Genomic DNA, 19,079 nt, shown 5'->3' with positions numbered 1-19,079 from the left:
GAAATGATGAGTATTAGACACAGATGTACCTTCCAGCACTGAAGTTAGAGCAACAACAACAACAAAAAAGTAGAAGAAGATATAACCTTCACTTATTTTGTCATAGGATTTTTTGGGGAGGAGGGTAAAGAACAAATAAATCAAGTTGACATTGAATTGCTGCACAGATACCAACTGATTTCATCAGGTATAAATCTCATTTAAGAAGAGCTGCAAAAGAAATAGACACAGTACAAGAATTATTCTCTCACTTAAAGTCAAGAAAGAAAATAACTGAATAATTCCTACCGTCTAATAAATACCTTCCATAAAATAAGATCAATGCATTTCTACTACTTTGGTACTGCATTTGTTAACTGAGTGCTGGGAAAAGGCTCTCTGAAAGACTACCTGAATGATCTAGATACCTGGAGAAAAGGGCTCATGGCACTGTGCAAGCTGGCAAGGAGCTCCAGATGCAGGAGAGGCTGGGATGGGTGACGGGTATGTGATAAGCAGTGCATGGGGGCATCCATGGCCCTGCCCCATGCAAATACAGAAGATACACATACTGTGCAGCGGAGCTTGGAAAGGACAATGAAACCATGTTCGTTTCCCACAGGAGCGTCCAAGACATGTCTCCCTGTCCCCACAGCTGACATCCAGTTGCATTTGCACAAAACCAGCTGGAGTAGAGCTCTGATGAACCTGAAAAAAATCCCTGCAAGGAACTACTGCTGCCCTCCATTACAACATGTGCTTTCTTCAAATTATGACATGGTTTGTCTTCAAGGTGAAAGATGAAAACGTGCCCTTTCCCTTCTTGGAATGGCTGGCAGGAAAAAACAAATAAACAAACAAACAAACAAAAAACAACACTTTTTTTTTTTCTCTGTGACAGCCACAATTTGCCCCAACAGGAGAAACAAGGTTGTTTAGTGCTCCACATAAGCTCCTCTGTGCTGCGGTAAGCAAAGCCGTTAAGGATTTGGCCCAAGCTTAATCCTTTTAATTTCATTGATCTTTTATCAACGCAGCATTCTTACAGATGCATTAAGGTTTACAGTGCAATATTAGTTTGCATATATCAGAAAAGCATTTCTAAGCATATTAGTAAATTGGAGACCTCAGTAAATTAAATCACTGGAGTCAACAGTCCAGAGCTCTGAAATAATCTGCTAAGGCACTTTCATATAATAATTAATCTCAGAAAATCCTGTATCCTGCTATTTTAGAAAGGAAATCTACCAAAATTTTGGACATATTATTTGATGTCCAGCATCCTCTAGTATGTGATCAGTGACTTTCCCTTACTTAGCAGTATCAATCTTAAACGCACTCTACAGAAGATTTGCAGGATTACAACACATCCTATCATTTGCATGACAAACCATTTTAATGGTTGTACCACTGTTCCATCAGTTAGAAAATTACTGATCTTTGCTAGGAACACAATCCGACACTGCAAGGTACTTCAAAAGCTCTGCAGTAAATGTTGAGCAGCCAAGGCCGCTGCTTCTCTAGGTAAATGGGAAAATCTACAGGATCTGTATGGCATCACACCTCTTGAGTTCCTTTCTTCTCTTTTACTGTCCCTGTCCTGTCGATAGCATGCAATTATCTGACAAATAGTCTAGTTCGTTCCATGAGACAGACTGGTTCTGCTTTGTGAACCAAGAAGCATTTCTGGTCAGTAGGGTACCTTGTATCTCTCAGTGCTATTTCTCACAATACTTTAATGCACCAGATTTCCTGGGGGATTCCTTTTTAATTATCGCAGTTGTCACCCCTTCCTGCAGCTCTTGGCATTGCAGAAAACCTCACATCACATTCTGAGGTGTTTTGGTGATTTAAATTCAGGTCTTCTGCATCAGCCCTTCACTTCAATGAAGCGTAGCAAAGTCATCAAGCTCAGAATCTGGCCTGAGTTTCCAATTAGTTCTTACAGACTTTCTAATTTAGCAAACTTATTTTTATTTTGCTTGAAACTAAGTCTACATCCCATTAACTTTATTTTTGTACCACAAAAATTGTTTCTTGGGATATAAAATAGCATTGTATCTAAATCTGCATGCTCACGATTCTTCAGGGCTCCCAGTAAACAGTAGACTGTAAAATAACTTCATGCAAAATCATTCAAATACCAAAAAAGAAAGAAAAGAAGAAAAGAATTACACAAATTTGTCTAAAATTTCCAAATTTCCGAATTGCACAGGACTGCTACAGAAGTTAACTTAGCTGTGAATTTTTACCCCATTGCAGCATAATGCTACCTACCCATGACAATACCTGCTTTTACTTGGAACAGCTGCTTACAATGTTCAGATTTTTTTTTTTTTGACAAAAAAGTTTATTTAAATAATGTTATATTTGCATAACATATTTTCGAAGTGTTTATTGACATGTTAGAAGTTTCCATTAATCTAAAATTGTAGCTACTAACAGGATTTCAGCTCAGAGTTTACATTTACAATAATTTGCTACAGATCAGCTTCTTGGCTGAGCAACATGCAAAGCCACAAGAGATGCTCCTGGGCTTCACTGTTGGTCTTCTCACGTGGAAGGGGCACTGTCCCCACCTACACTTGCATTTAGCCCTTTTTTTACAGTCAGGAGGGGCAGTTTAGAAAATGTCTAAATTCATTCCCCTAAAAGTTGACTGTTTTTAGAGTTCTCCCATCTCCACAGAGCACATCCAGAACTGTTAATGCCTCCTGAAGAGACAAATAGGACATTTCTTCTTCCTTTGCACTTCTTTATTGTATATCAGATCTGCTTTAACTAGCACATTCCCCATCCACTCCATAAACTCCACTTAAACTTCTTTTCAGTTCCTTTTTCTAGGGGTTTTATTTCATTCTTTGGTAACAGTGTTAATTTGTTCAGCTTTTTTTCTTCCAAGACATCTCTCAAACACGAGGCACTCACCCCAAAGGAGACAATGATGTACTGGTGCTTGCTATAAAAAAGGAAAACATTTCTGGTAATTCTGCTCATTTGAAGGGTTTCTACTTGCTCTCCTTTCTTTGAAGCTTCAAAGGGGGAGTTAGAGTTTTGTCCTAAATGTTCGTTCATGTTTGGTTCTGCCTCATTCTTTTGGAAGGCCCTTAATCAATATTGAACACAGGCTGCTCCATGGCAGTGGAATACTGCTTGGTACCTCCAGCTACATGGCGCAGACCTGAACAGCCCCTTTTCAGCTGTCAAGTTCTGCTCTTGCTTTTTCCTTCAGCGAACACAACTGCTCAGATCTTTCTTTTCTCCTAGACACCAGCTTCTTAGCAAGCACAAAATTCACTGACTTGGAAACTTCCCCTCTTTGGCCATGTTTGGTTGAGCGCTGCCATTCTCTTCAAGAGCTACTGGAGGCACAAACCAGTGGACAACATGAGCATTAACTTCTCATCCTCCTTAAGAGTCATGCTAAAATGCTTTCATAAAGATGCAATGGAATTGCTTTATAGCCTGACAAAAATGAAGTAAGAAGCTTTATCAACTCGTTAGCTCCCAATAAAATTATCTTTGAAAATAAGCCAGGACTTTTGCTAAACCTTTTTCCTAGCAGTTCTGAAGCACACTTTACTATACTTCTCGGATCCACATAGGAAGGGTAATTGAACTGTTTTATCATTCACTGACAAGACTACAACAGCCTGCATCAGTACTAAGTGAAGTATATCAGAGAGAATGTATTAAAAAGTAATGAACCTTAAAAGGTTTGCAACTAACCTATAGTGCTTTTGAGATACTTTTTTTTCAGTTCCTAAATTCATTATTTATTGTATCTTTTTTTTTTTTTTTTTACCAGACTTGTCTCAGCTGAGTATGAATTAGCTTGCAAGCTGTTATTTAATTAACTAAATTGCAGCACATGTTCACAGATTTTCATTTAGGTTCCTATTCTATGGGCATCCTACTATTCAGTTACAAACCAAGAGGAGAAGGATCAAGCCAAGAGCATTGTGCACAATTTACATAAATGGGCACTGAAGAACTGGAAAACGTTCAGTGCAGGGAAGACAAAGGATCTTAATGCTTAAGATTACAGCTAAAAAGCACAGAATATATATAAAAAAATCAAATTTACAATGAGATTTGTGCACTGGGTTTGGGCAGACAAACTAAGAATTACATGCAGGTCCCACTGTTGCAGAGTGCTGGCTCTGCTACATGTTAATACACTCATTGATCTTTACACCCTTTCCTTCCATTCTCAATTTGATTTTATGAGACTACATCTTTAGACTTATTTTTTTCTATGTATGCCCCAATGACCTTTCCAAACCATAATTAGTTGTTGTCTGTCTCTGAATTCCTTTTATTTTTGCTGTGACATATTTTGAGAAAAGGTAAATATGAAAAATTGTGTATGGGACTGCTCTGTTGATGTATAAATTTCTGTTCCATTCAATAATCTGTTTTGCACTTGCCCTTTCTGACATAGCTCAGTATTTAGTTGTCTTACCTTACGTGTAAAATGCTTTGCTTCTAGCACTTTGCCAGACCACTAGGATATGAAAGTATTTTTAATACCAATTTACCATTATATTATAGTTTTGCTACATATAATTTCTTTTTTTCCCCTCAGTCTTTTGCAGAGTAAATCTTCCAGAACATAAAATATCAAACATCCCTAAAGAATTCTACAAACCATATGGTTTTGTGCAAAATAAATATTACAATTCAATGAACGCTTGCAAACTAAAGGTCACACGGACTCAAAGTTCACATACTGAGGAAGAGAGATGTAGAGACCTTCAGAGACCAGCCCTACTGCCCACCACAGGCTGCTGCCTTACACCCACGGGCCCTGAGCTCACCCCCACCAAAGCCAGTCTGCCTGGGTGAGCTGGCTGGGACAGTGCTGGACAGCCTGATGGAAGGAGGGAACAATTAAGCAATTTGGATAATCAAGGGTCTCTGGGCCCCTATCAGTACAGATGCAACTTGAGATAACCAAGTATACAATTTTATACCACACCACCACTGTAAGAGTAGAATGAACCCTGCATATCATTATTTAAGGGCTGTGCTGAAAATACAGCACTTCACTTGCAAGGAGAAATTAATGGAGTTCTTAGACCATGTATATTGAACAGCATCAAGGAGCATAAAATACAGCTGGATTTACATTTTATGATATCAAACAACTTTATAACACTTAAACACTCAGTCCAATGTGTTCGTATGGATCCCATTAAATGTTTCCTTGATGTTCTTAGTACTACATATGTTCAATTCACTTGAATCCCTTACAGTTATACAACACACATTAACAGCTTCCAGCTCATCATTTGTGGATTATTTTAAACCAAAATTTGGTAAAATAAGAATTCTAGCAGTTTCCTAATGCTAATTCACTTCTGCTGCTTTTCTTCAGGATATTCAAGTTGAGCCATATTTAGAAATGAAATACAATGGCAATTCAACACTTCACACATGCAAGTAACATTTACGTTGAATGACGTATGGTTTAACTATACAGCAAAAGAAAAATCTTTATATAGGCTATGAGGAAGATAAGGACTTCTTATGAACTATTTGCAGCACATCTTATTCTATTTTTACATGAATACAATAGTTAAAACTTCTCCTGTATGACCTAAGTGGCTATATTTTATAAACACTTATAATGAACTTAATTCTAGCAAACTTTATGAAAATATAATTAACCAGTTTTGAACACCAGAGTAGAAAGAAAAGCTGGGAGCATTAGCAGCAGATCTCTATTTAAAACTTTTTTGCCTTACAGAAGTATTTCCTGTTTCTTTAATTCTTTTTAATATACTCTCTTGTGAAAACAATGGTATGTTCAACTAAAATTCTTTCTGAAGTCCATATGTATTTAGGAAGTTCAATATAAGCCTGATATTTTCCCATTATTTAATTTTTGGACTATTTCAAATAAACAAATGCTGCATTACTTAACGTTTACTAGGAAATCTTTGCAAGTTAAACAGTATAAATGACTTTCTTAACTGCATATAATATTGATATTTAGTATCAATAACTTAAAACTTGTAGCAAAAGAGAGTGTGAAGAATTTTCATTAGCAGGATTTCTGTATTTGGGCAATTGCTGTTGCCCATCATGCTGCTGGGCTCCTCTTCTGGTAAGACATCAATTAGTAACATGACAGAAGCAGGAAAAAAAATACTGGAGACTTCACAGTGTTTTGGAGAATAAAAAACAGCTTCCTCAGAAGTGTTTCTGCAAACAAACTGTTTCTTTGCATAGCTGCAGAAAGATGTAGGAGAATTTTTCAGGAAAAAGAATGGAGGTTTGAACTCATTAGGGAAGGAAAGGCAGTGATTTATCACTAGGGAACTATCACATGGCAGCCCTTCCTAACTTTGCTGATAGGATGCATTTAATAATATTCTGCCTTTCAAGATTCAAAAGAATCAGGCATATGTCTTTTTTGTCTACCATATACTTAGCTTGTCAATTTTTACTGTGTAAAATTATTGAAATAAAAATAAGACTGATACATTTTTTTTTTAGGTGTGTGTGAGGAATTGTTTTACTTTTCTTTCCTTTTTTTTTTTTTTTTAATTTTCTTTCCTGACGATACAAGTGTTAATATACTCAAACCAAAAAGAAGGGTTTGTGGGCCCAAAGCAATACTTTTTTTAATTATTTTTTATTTTTTTTCCTTTTCCAGCTGTATCAGCTGGTGCAATACAAGACATTACCTTTTTTGACAAACTTTCCCTCACTTAGAGGCACTTATATCAGTAGACCATTAGGGCTCTAACAGCACTACTCCTCCTTAATTAACTCCATCACTCAGTGTTTTAACCTGGGAGTCTGACTGCTGAAGTAGAATAATTTTGGACATAAACACTGCGCTGTAAGATGCCATCTCGGTTCTGTAGTTTGTAATCAGCAATGAGCTCCATGTTATAACGCTGTGTACTCTGGATAATATGCAAGTTTTAAATGTTTTCATGCAGAAGCACCTGACAATACAATCATGCTGATGTGTGTTCATAAAAAACATAAAACAAACACACACACACACAAAAATTGCCAAAGGGAAGTGTAGAACCAGAGTTCCCGAGGTGCTTTTATTCTGCTGAATTGCCTGAATTACAGCTTTGCTCTCTAGTACTTCATATATCTATAAATACCAGCGTACTCTGTGTAATATTTATGTGAAAAACATTATCACATTTATGTGAAATGCTCGCGTATACATCAATTAATATGACAAGCTAGGAATGAAAATCTCTTACTCAGTCCCTTCATCTCCTCCGTTGCAGGAAGAACAAGAGCGCACTAGAATGGATCCATCACAGTCTCTCAAATCCACGTCCAGTCAGACAGGATTTCTTTTAAATCACTACCGCGAATTCTGACACAAGAGAGGCCCACTGGTGGGGGAGTCACAGAGGTCAAGGGAAAATGTGGAGGGAGAAGAAGTGACGCGCTGCGATTATGATGGAGACCAACCAAGAGAACAACCTAAACAACTAGCTTGGGCTTCCCATGGGTGGTTTGGCAGATGAAGCAGCTACTGGTACAATTAACATCACACAGTGTTCAGAGCAGTGCAGACTGTCAGCTCCCAGCCAGCTTAAAGGCAGTATTTCAGGAGAATGCATAATTCCTACCTTTACTTAAAAGTGGTGGGTTCAGTCAATATCCCGAGTTGTAGCTTCTGTCAGTGGCAACTCACAGGGGACAGTACAATCACTATCCTAAAACTCTGAACAAAGTGAAGGAGATTATAGCTTACACAGTAAGCCTATCATCCAGGTTTACAAAAGCCAGACAATTACAAGGAGCCTGGCAGCAAATTTTGATGACCTTAGAGGTGAACAGATTTTGATTAAAGAACAGTTTATGATTGGTAAAATAGGCTGCAAGCAACCGCGGCTGTAAAAATTAATGTTTCCCCGGTTATTGATGGTTTTCGGCAGTGATATATATTCAAGTTTTGGCCTTTGTGTCATTAAATTCATTAGCTGTGAGGGCTTTTTAAAAGGGATCTATGGGTAATGGAATTAGTGAATATAAATCATACTGAATACACAATGTATTTAGCCCAGTAGTTCAGTGGAAATATCACAAATACAGACATATTAAGCCACTTTGTTAACAATCTCTCCACAAGAGATGATAACCTTGCCCGCCTACCTCTTACCTGCTCTATATGTGTTTCTGCTACTTCGCAGCGTTTTCAGGAAACTCGACTGCTTGTGGTCAAGCCACAAAACAGGCCCCAAAAATGTACAAATCCCTGCACCGTTTGAGCTCATCGCACAGGACTAGCCAAGGTGAGGACTCCTATTTGACTACTTGTCTCCTTAAGCCTGAAGTGCCTGAAGATTCTGGATTCATGGACAAATCGCAGCTTCAGCTTCTTCCACCTTGATATACAAAGGCCATGAGACACCTGATGCCCTGCACTCTAGATTACCGCATCAAATCCAGATACCCAGCATGTCTCCTGCCATTATTTTGCAGAGCATAACTGAAAATACTCAATCTGTTTTTATTATCAACAATGTGTTCAGACACAGAGGCTTGAAGCTTTTGTGGCTCACTCAGTAATTGTGCTTCTATCCCCATGTACTTACTTCATTTTAAAGACAATCCTTTTAGAAATATATTAATAAGGGAGCATTGGGAGAGATACAGACTAGTTTCCACATTCATAATATTCCGAAGAACATGTTTATAGCTTATACAAAAAAATGAACTTGTCTTTTTCTATCCAATAAAACAGTACCCCCATATGTTTTTGTTATGGATTTCACACTGACACCAAAATGCTTGATATGAACATCTTCACAAATATGTTCAGTGACTTATATGACTATTGGGAGTATTAAAAAAAAATATTTATCTGTGGTTATATAGCAACCCGTGTGGGGGGGAAAGAACTGTCAAATGTATCTATAGCATGTAAATATGCTTAATGTAACTGTGGCTTTATATGCCAATATGCATATATATCTTAAATTCAACTTCATCAAAATAATATTTAGTAATATTTTTATAAATAAATGCTTTTATCTCTCTTCCTGAATACATCCATATACATTCAAACTAGTCAGATAAATTAGGAATACGATCCATTACTCTTCCTGAAGGTAAGAAGAGACTTCTGTCTTAGTAAAGGTTAGTTTTAAACATAGCTGAAGAATTTACAAGCATCAAATGTGTGTGCTTATAATCAGATAATGGATACTGATGGCAGTTATTTTATTTATTTATTTTTTATTTTTTAAATTGCAAGTACATGTGGCTCCTCCCATCCTACCCTATGAGCAGTATAATCGATAAAATAATTTGCAACTAATATACAAGTTGTAGTAGGACATCTTTTGGTCAACAACATTATCAGCTCCCTGTTGGTCAGAGCAGAGGGCCCACAGGAAACCCGACTGTTTCCTTCAGCTTCACTTTTATTCTCCTTCACACATAATGTCTGTCAATGATCAGTTGGCAGATTTCTTAAAGAGGAGTTAAGACAAATTACAGTTTTAGAATGTATATATGCTCCTTTGAAGTTTCATGACTGAAGAGGAAGAATTTTTTAAACATAGAATAGTTTTAAATTTTCTTTTAAATCTTAATTAAAATAAAGAATTTTCCAAATAAGAGGAACATTTTTTTTTTTTTTAATACAAGAAACATGAAAACGTTAGCTGTAGGGTAGTTATCGATGTCTTCTTAGTTACCCTTAGAATGGGTATGTGGAAGGAAGCACATTTAAGAAGGAAGTTACATGTAATTGCCAGATAGCACAACAGAAAGGTATTTGTCACTCACCTAATGATTTTACATGGCATCCAGATTACAATAAATTAGTTAAAGAATATACTTCTGTGCAGAATGACCTGACTACTTCTGCCTTTTATCCCTAGAGGTAGCTAGCAAGGTCCTGTCCCTCTCAGTTTAATCCACAAATAAAAGATTTACTTTTACAAAAAGATCTATTCCTGCCATTGATGTTTGCTAACATTTTATTTAGGAATGTTGACACTTCTCCTATAGTACTAAGCTTGCTTGGAGGAAAGACAATGTTACATGTGTAACTGATGGTAAACAACAAATCGATTATTTTTTTAAAGAAAAGAAAAACTCCTGTAGGGAAAGACCAAATCACAACACACGAACAGTGAATGTAAAGCCTGAAAATGAATGTAGCGGTCCAGGCACAAAACCACAGCTTTCAAGTCAGTCTCTCTAATGCATACTTAGGCTACAAACATAGGTTTTCAGAAACACCAACAGGCTGACACCGCTCCACTGAAGCAGAGGCTGTGCTCTACTTCTCCAGAATGGTTTAGGACTTTTAATGCCACCCCACACTCTTAAACACCTTGGAAGATCTGAGGTGAGCATCCATCAAGTACCATTCAGGCCACTTCTGTATAAACTAATTTAGACAGACAACTTTAGGAAATGAGCTTTGACAAGCTTCTCCCGTTACTGATGCTCAACTTCAAAAGGAAATCTGGTGCGATTCAAAATTAATAAAGATGACATTATTTACTGCATTAATAGGTTATAAAAGTTCTCTGTGGCCATTTTCTGGGTTAACCTCAACACATTTCTAAGGTGCTTTTCATTTAAAGCTTATCTATATGCAGTTCTTTAAACTCTTTGTAAATAAGACATGCATTTTTGAATATTACTAGAAATTACACCTATAAAATATCGAATAAAACCTTCAAAACAAAAGCATAAAGAAGTATCAAGGGTAACATACTTTTTCATATGAATCTAACCAACAAAGTATTTTAATGAGTGCACATCTATTAAGAGAATTCTCAGGATGCTGTAATTATTATTCATTTTCTAGAATTGTTTCACCATGAAGCTTTATGCTACTATGGGGACTTTAATGTTTATGTTTTGTGACGGCTGCATTGACTATTAAAAAGCAATTTGGCTGACATTTTAAGTCTTTTGTTGCCAGTTTTAATTGGATTGTTCACCAAGCATCAACTCCCCCGTTAACTGCAAAAATTACAGGCCGACGTCACTTTATAGTAATGACTGTTTAATGATTTTATCCTGTCAGTATGCCAGCTTCATATGGATGCATGCATGATTAGTTTCATATCAGGACCTGTAATTAAATAATTGAAACCTAAACAAAACAGAATACCAAAGAGGAACACATACTTAATAAAGACTCAAAGAGTTTTCAAGACACTTGTTATTAATTTAAAAATAATTAATGTTTTGAGGGCTAACAGTGCAGACGTTGGTGGTAAGGGAAAAAGTTTTCTGCATCTTTTCCAAATCTAGGGCTACAGAAGAAATTTCCCTTTCCATGATGCAAAGTTTGAAAGCTCACTGCAGTAAGTCTTTACTTAGGGTTTTTAAAATGGACTCAAAATTGTTCAGTATTCATTATTAGTGATTTGTATTTGCTTTCCAGACCATGCAAAGCTGCCTTTATAATAATAATCCTAAAATACAACAATAATTATACTTCCACTAAAACTTACAGTGCTCACAATCAAAGGAAATCAAGCCCACTAACTTCGCAGAAACTCAAATTCTTGAAAGAAAAACAACTATTATTTTACATTCAGTTCTGAATCCCATGCCAAACTCCTACGTATTTCAGAATTTCTAAGTTAGAGCCGCAAATAGCTTTACAAAGATAACTCTCTGAAAAAGCGAAATCTCCATGGAAGTGAAGCCAGAATCGACAACTCATAGAGCAGGGCTGTGCCTCCTCATTCTACTGAAACAGAGTTCAAGAGGCCGGGGGCTATCTGGAGAATTCCACCACTTATGGTTTTGGCCATCTGACAAATTAATTTTCTGAAGGCATTTAAACTCTTCAATGTTGAAAAGAAGTTGGTATTTCACACGTTTTGACACCTATATAGTCGAGGGAAAAAACACCATCCAAGGAATAGATTTTCAAATGGTTTTCACTGTCTTACTAATAAGCACATCTCTGGTATAAAATTTGGGATAGGGTGCCTATGAAACAGTGGCTCCATAAACTGAGCTGGTATGTTTATGGATTCCCATTAAACTTAGACCTCAAAGGTCAAATACCAGACTTTATCGTGTTATGCATTTGGTAAGTATTCAGGAAAATTTCAGCAATTTATAGCAACTCAGAAGAACTTGTGTTCATCTGTTTTCAGGCTTGACTTTTATAGGCTATAGCCACCTACTAGAAAATATTAACCTACTGGAAAGTCAATAGATTTTCAAGGTTGCTTCATTTTTATGTACAAAAAGCTGTATTCCTCGCAGAATCATTCATTTTCCTTTTATTGCCATGATAACGGCCTAAAACCTGTTCTGACCAAACTTTTGAGCAGATGGCTTTATTTGAAAGATTTAGGGGTAAATTGAGGACCCATCTCTTTTCCCAGTTACAATGGCACGATATGGGATTAACTCCATCGATTTCAATTATGCTATTGTGCCTCGGGTTTGCTAGCTGTAACCAGAGAAGCTAACAGCCCAACTCTGATAGGGCATATCCATTTTTTATATATTTTGTATATATTTAGAAACAGGAAATTTGCCACTTCAAAGCCCCAGCTGTGGAGCACCACACAACTCTATTCCACAAATGGGGCTATTGCATTTGTGATTCAGAAAGGGATGACCACCAAACCACTACAGGATAGGTTGGCACAAACTTTTAAGATCTATAAATATCAGGAGGGCCAGGAGAGGTCTGAGAATGGACCATGCATCAGCAGATGGAAATTTACATTGACAAACACAACGTACCTCAAACTGATTGCTGAGGTCTACAATAACTCCATGTACTCAGAAAATGGACCCATGTTATGTCTGTGAGCAGCTTGGTGAAAACCTCTTTCCTGTTTACAGCTTTACTAATAGAATGTAACAGCATGGAAATTAAAGCAAATTGGACAGAAAATAAAAAGGCAAATAATGGTAAATCATTACATATACATGAGGCAGAGTGTGTTGTTCTATTCTTGACACTTTTTTTCAGAACACTTTGGTAAAAATAGAAGCGATTTTATGAACAGGTGACTGGATTAATGATGTGGAAAACCCACTACGTCAGGAGACACTAAACTGACTATGTAGTTTAAAGATAAGCAAGATGCAAATGATGGAGAAACATGACAATTAGGACTCAATAGGTAACCAATTATTCACACTCACAACTAAAATACGTTGGATAACTAAACGGAACTGTTAGGAGACATTTAAACGTGATAAAAGGAAATACTCTTTATATATATATATATAAAAACATTCAATCTAGGAACTTGTTGCTACAAGCTATCACTGAGACGAAGAGGTTGTGAGTATTTTATGATTTTATATGTTAAATTTTATACAGATAATTATTCATGCACACAGATTAAGCAGGCAATATGCACACAAACCTAAGTATACCTCAGAATAAAATGTAAGTATAAAGAGGAAGCAGTTTTATGTGTATATTATATATATGTACCCTTTGTGCATACACAAATTTTCCACTGAATTCAAATTACAATGAAAAGAATAAAATTTAGACTGACATTTGCTCAGTTTCTTTATAAGGCTAACTTTTTATCACCTTGAAGGATTTCATTTCATAGACCATAATATAACAACATGGAGCAAAACTGCACTCACTGCTTACTTCCCATACCAGCCAGAGAACAAGAACCAAATTCCAGCCATTGGTGATTTTTCTTCCTATATGATCAGGTCAACCCTTTTCTAGTCAAAAGACATTTGGGGAAAACAAGAAGAGTATGTCATTTAGATGTAGAGCTTAGGGATATGGTTTAGTGGGGACTGTTAGTGTTAGGTCAGAGGTTGGACTTGATGATCTTGAGGTCTCTTCCAACCTAGAAATTCTGTGAAATTTACTCAGCCAACTGATGAAAAAAGTTTAAGGCAATCCATTCTCATGGCTGAAAAAGAACATTCTTAAGTCGTCTACCACCAATAATGCAAAACCTAGGGATGCAATACTTGATCTGCAGATCTCAGAGTGAGCTAGGTATCGACACTTACAGTAGCACTTTGAAATTCACCATACATAAGTAACCTATGAAACCACTCTATAGGATTTATTGTCCAGAACAGAGAAGCAATTCCAGCCTTGTTCTGTTCCTCATCCTGATGTTTCAATTCTGATTTTGATGCTTACTTGCAGCCTTCTGAAATATATGACTCTTAGCAAATACTGTAAATAACCTAGCACAGATTTTGTGATTGGTACAATGGGAATACTGCACTCATACCCCAGTGATGCAATAACCATGTAAAAAAGTACTCTGTGACAAACTCATCTCCCAGTACTGAATAACAGGATAACCAAGGAAACTAGGATAGAACAACTAGTTCTTTTTATACATTTCCAGTGTGCTCTGTCCACCTGCCTTTCCCTGTTACAGAATACGCAGGCTGAATGCAAACAAGCAAATGTATCATGGGGGTGGAGGAAGGCCTTAGCAATAACATGCTATAGTTCCCTTTTGCTAAGGAGGGAGGAGAGAATGGGTAAAGATCAGAAGGCAGTTTCAGTTTATGCAATCTCAAAATGACCTTTTAAACGTAATTATTAGAGCAGAGTTGTAGCATTTAGCTGAAATTGAACTCTCTGGAATTCCAGACACTTATGAAGTAGAAATGATGAAGAAAACTGCATTATATATATCAAAAAGCAAGAACCAGTCAGATACAGTTTTCTTCCTCCTCCTCCTGTCTGGTTTTTACGATCTCGCAGTGACAAAAAAGCAACACATCATATATCCATCAAAATAAAGCATATCCTATTGCAGGAAAAAATACCCTGCTGAAAAATGTACGAGTAAACATGTCAGTAAATCGGTTCCAAATGAAGAAAGAAGTACCTAGTACAGAGATATAGGATAAGACATCTGTACAGTACTTCATAGTCCAAATTGAGATCCTTGGGATGAAAATTTTGCCTGTTGCAGGAGGGAACACCAGATAAATGGCTTGCAGAGACACTCCAAGGCTAGTTTACAGCCTATAGTGATCTCCAAAGCCCTAATTCTGTCCTTTCGGTTAAGCAGCAAACAGGAGAGAAGGGGAAGGGCAAAGATCTGTCACCAGCTCAGTTCTGCAGCATGTGTGCCAGCACCCATCCCGGCCCTGCTTTCTGCAAAGGAACAACACTGGTGTCAAAGAGGCTGTGAAGACAGAATAGGGACCATTGGCTGGGACAATTTTGTTCTGCCAAGCCAAAATTCACCTCATCCTTGCAAACTGATAGCACAAATATGATTATATTGCTATGTCATTTACACTAAAAACATTGCTATATGCTACACATGACAACACAGCTAATGCAAGAATAACTTTTACTTCATGAGACTGAACTAAATGACCAAACCTGTAATTGACATTTATTGATCAGACTCCAATGTTAATACGAAGTAAAAAGGCTTAGGAAGTTTATCCATTTACTGATCACTGATTCATCTCCTTCCAGATGATCTCTGAGCATGTCAGCACTGTGTATGTTTGCTTTCCTTACCTTTCACTGTGAAGTATTAGCTCCATTTAACATGCCATGAGGGCAGCACTGAAATTACTGTGATTTACCTGTACAAAACTACTTTCTGCTGCTTTCAAAATGACTCTACTGCCCTGAAAATGAAACAAAACAAAAAAGCAACAAACCAACAAGAAAAACCACACAAAAAAAAAAAAAAAGAAAAAAAACAGACCCCATAACAACAGGCACAAACTTCATGTCTTTTAATTGAGATGAGACCCTCTAAGGCTTTAGTCAAAGAAGAATCTGTTCTATTAGGTTGAATTTGCAGAGAATCCTTGAATGGCCAACGTTAAATTTTGTCCATTAAATCACTGAATACATAAAATCACCTGGAAGATTTCTGGCACAGACTCAGTGAACGATGAGAAAATTCTGCACTCAGCTACACCACAAACTGCAGGCAGAGCAGAACTGCACGCAGCTGCTCTGTGGAGTATACAGTGAGCACAAGCACACTAGGTGCCACAAACAGGGTCAAGCTCTTGTCCTTGGGGCACAGAGAACTCTCTGAGATGCTCCCTTCCCAAAAGTGAGACGCATGGATGAAGTGAGACAGTGCCTTATTTTGCTTTCATGTAAGGCAGCTGAACACAAGGGAACTGCAAAGTGCACTCTTGCTGGGCACAGCAGCACCGTTGTACTCCCCCAGTCTCTCATGGTGCTTCCACTGGCACAACGAAGCTCTTGATTTTCTGTCCTGAGTTCTTATTGTCAAGCAAAACTGAGCAATGAATGAGGATGCACTTCAGCTGAGAGGAGAATTTGATTTAATATTCCTGTAACACTTTGAACATAAGAATACACTATGGAAGTTCCAAGTCTTATTAGGCTTGGCAATAGTGAATGCAAGGTGACAGCTTTCCTAGACTTGACAGTATTGCTCACCAGAAGACTCCAATGCATATAAGCATAACCAGACACTGCAGATAATACTTAGGGGTAGAAAAGAATGGAAGTGCTCAGCCTCACAAAGCTAGAAATCCCGTTCTTACGGCTTTCATCTGAGCACAGGAGGCTCAGCTTTATTTGCTCTGCCTGACACAGAAATGGGACTTGTATCCAAGGCGCTCATATCAGACACCTACTGCTGAGACGCGCCAGCCCGCATCCTTAAAATTTAGTTAGCAGAGGGATTTGAACTTGTGTCAGTCACATAACATAGGAGTCCCTGGCCACTGTGCTACAGAGCAAGACAGCGTCTGTCTCATTGGTCCAATAAATATTTGATTATTTATATGCCCTGAAGTAGCTCCAAAGAGATCAGGAGAGAGAACGAGAAAGACAGATGACTAATTGTGTACCAGGTGCTGGGATATCATTTTTCAATCATCTTCTTCCCCATTATTTGACTTTCCAGGTGAGTACCTTGACATGTGCCTTGCCTCTGTGAACCTCGTGCTCTGATGAAGAATTTCACTTTGAAACAGAGAGCTCTTCTTTGGGGAAATGTCGTTGGAATTGACACATTTCCTGAAATGTTTGGGTTTGAGCACACTTGCAAGGAAATCTGATTTTGGATTTTAAAGCTCTGCCATAGAAATACAGGCAGCCCTTTGAGGCGAGCCTTAAGTCACAGTGGAAGTCTTCTCTTTCACAGGCAGCAGCCGGAGTCGCAAGCAGAGAGGAATTAATTCTATGGTGAGATGAAGCTGGCCTCATGCCTGTCTATCTGAGAAGGTCACCAGCTCTTCCTCTTGTCTTGTCTTTACCTTCCAAAACCAATGCAAATGAAACGTAGCCTTAAGATAGCCATCAGGAGCTTCTTGTTGATTTCAGTAGAAATTGAGACAACTTGGAGTATGTAATTTCAAATCCATTTAGAACAGTGAATAACTAATTTACCAGTTTTTCTTCATATATAAGAGAAAGACTCCCTGAATTCTGAATGTATCCACACACTGCTGATGCTATAAAGACAGACTAATCTACTACAGAGCCCAATAAAAGTCAGATACCCGGTAATCTGTCTCTTTGTCAAGCAGTGCTCCCTCTAATCTCATACAGGAGAGATAAGAGACAGCATGGAAACCTAAAAGGAGAGCACTTTAGCCCTTTGTTTGAAAATTTCAATAGAGAGCATTTTCAAAAAAATTAAATGGGTTCTATTCAAATGCAGCACGAAAGAAAATGGTGTCTAGTTCAGGCTGGGCACGGTGACCTGCCCCAGTTTGTAGCCGAACAAAAGCATAAAAGCAAATGATACAAGTTCCATTTTGTTATCCAATATTTCATTAGGGAACTAATTAAACAGGCTGCACTGAAATGCAGCATATAAACAATATTACACATAAAGGGGAGCATTTCTGGGAAGATATTAGCTGACAGCACTACAGCACTAACATTTTCTTTCTTTTCTTTTTTTTTTTTTTTTCAACAGTTATGAACAAAAAGCTTTTTCCCCATTACCTCATCCTAAGTAGTTTTTCAAATCAAGCCCATGTTCACACTCATGCTGTCACTGATAATGGATCTTGTGTCAAATAAGAAGGGAGTAAAGGACCTGATAATAAGTGCAATTATAAAACATCAAAAATGGTAGATCAAAGTGGATTTCCTTTATTCCACTGTGTACAGTCACTTCACAGCTTTTCTGTGTTCCTGTCATGTGGTCCTGACAGGACATATTAATTTGCTCCATTATCATAGCAGCAAGAATGGCACACTTCAGAAAGCAGCTGACAAATGCAGCTCCTCATTATTACTCTGTCTTACTTTTATTTATTTTGTTTATAAAAACACTTTTTAAATCTCCTTCTCCTGAGAGTCTGGTTGATAACCTTGTGATAAACAAAACTCAGGGATGGTCTTAAGTCTTCTAAGTACTGCCACTCTCCAAAAAAACAACTGAAATTTACAGCCTGCAACAATTGTCAAACCCAGTAGTAGGTTACTATTAGAAGAAATTGAAAAATACACCTAAATATTCCCACTCTAATTTGTTTTAAAAGAGTATCCATTTTCTGAATATTTACTAAATTCTGTGTGGGAATTACAGCATAGATTGGTAATTTAACATACAAATTGTGTTTGAATGAGTAATAAAGCACAGGAGATAAGTAATGCTCGGTTTCATTCTTCCTGTCTTGCCCCCACGGGTACCATGACTCAACTCCTGGTGCGGCTGCTCAGGTTGATCACAGCCATGATACTTAGAGGCTTCTCAAGTGAAATGCGCACGACAAGAAAAAGGTTTTACAGCACTTTTCCACTGGGAAAGATACGGATAGAGGCTTTGAGCTGGTGCTCTCCTCAATAAATTATGCTTAACTTCCCAGATATTAAAGCTCGCAGGAATGTTTGCTTTTGAGCCGATCACAAAATGTTGCAGCTGCTATTGCTAAGGTGCAAAGGAATACACAATTGAGCCAAAGGAAAGCAGAACAAGAACCAAGCAAATTGCATAATATAAACAAGCTTATGCAAAATCAAGTCCTGAAGCAATACACTCTCATACAAAATTGCACACCTCTGCTGAAGTGAGTAAATGATAACAATTTGCACTAAGTGAAAACCTAATATTTACACTAAAAAAGGAAAGCTGTTATACTCAACATGTACAATTTCATAAGATAAATTCTATGTTACCTTGAATTTA

General features: G+C 37.4%; 1 protein-coding gene across 8 annotated transcripts in view; it reads right to left on the bottom strand.

The window, feature by feature from the left end:
* The window catches only part of TENM1 (teneurin transmembrane protein 1), an 895,307-nt gene that overhangs the window by 163,598 nt on the left and 712,630 nt on the right, over positions 1-19,079 (bottom strand). The window lies entirely within an intron of this gene.

This window comes from Oxyura jamaicensis, chromosome 4, assembly GCF_011077185.1.
Source record: "Oxyura jamaicensis isolate SHBP4307 breed ruddy duck chromosome 4, BPBGC_Ojam_1.0, whole genome shotgun sequence".
NCBI classification, from domain to species: domain Eukaryota; kingdom Metazoa; phylum Chordata; class Aves; order Anseriformes; family Anatidae; genus Oxyura; species Oxyura jamaicensis.
The sequence above is the reverse complement of the archived record's forward strand: the minus strand, read 5'-3'. Positions and strand labels throughout refer to the sequence as shown.